We start from the raw sequence: 772 nt of genomic DNA, 5'->3' as shown, positions 1-772 counted from the left end.
ACAAGCTCCTGTGGAGGGCTGCGGTTAGAAGCAGAGGCTGTGTAAAAGATGACTGGGTGCTAGGGAAAAACACGAAGATTTTTACAGAGCGTGAGACCCCAAGACACTGGAGACCATGGACCAACCTCCGCAAAAAGCAGCCTCATGTTGAAAGGAAGGAGCTGTGCGGCCTTCGCCCTACTTAGTTTGTGTTAAACAGGAACATAACGCCTGATGCTTATTTCTCCCGCAGGAACGACGTATCCCTGCGGGAGAAATAAGTTACTTTCTGTTTCCCTGCCATCTGGCTGTAAGAATAACAGGACACCACCAAGATTATACACTAATAAAAGCAAGAAGTAGACCTTTGAATACAACCTGCTTTTGCACTGCAAAATTCAGGGAAAGCGTGAACGCAGTCCCCCACTACCACAAATTATGCAGTCGAGTTTCCCACAGCTGGGGAAATCTCAGAGAGTCAGCACATCCGGAGTGCAACGGATAAGCCTCGCCCTGGGAAAGCTACCTTCATGATCATGGTATCTCCCCTGCCAGGTAAGTATGAGTTCATATACCTCCGCCCTGCCACAGCTCCATAAGCCTCAACCTTTACACACACGGTCACTTGCCCCGCGCACCCTTCCCCCGCCGCCGCCCATGCCACCCCGAGCCCACCTAGCCCTGACACATAGCTGGGACTCTCACGTCCAACCGGCGGTCCTGGACTTGCTCCGAAAGCAGGAGAAATCGTTCGTGGGAAGCAGCAGCCCCTGAGCTGCCTCATCTACATAGG

The 772-nt window shown here is 52.5% G+C and overlaps 1 non-coding gene across 1 annotated transcript; it reads right to left on the bottom strand.

The window, feature by feature from the left end:
• Positions 1–377: 377 nt before the first annotated feature.
• Positions 378–542, bottom strand: LOC129022663 (U1 spliceosomal RNA). Its single transcript, XR_008496508.1, has one exon. It is a non-coding gene; the product is annotated as a U1 spliceosomal RNA (small nuclear RNA).
• Positions 543–772: the final 230 nt, after the last annotated feature.

Source organism: Pongo pygmaeus, chromosome 1, assembly GCF_028885625.2.
Source record: "Pongo pygmaeus isolate AG05252 chromosome 1, NHGRI_mPonPyg2-v2.0_pri, whole genome shotgun sequence".
Lineage (NCBI taxonomy): Eukaryota > Metazoa > Chordata > Mammalia > Primates > Hominidae > Pongo > Pongo pygmaeus.
This window is presented reverse-complemented; position numbering and strand designations above follow the sequence as displayed.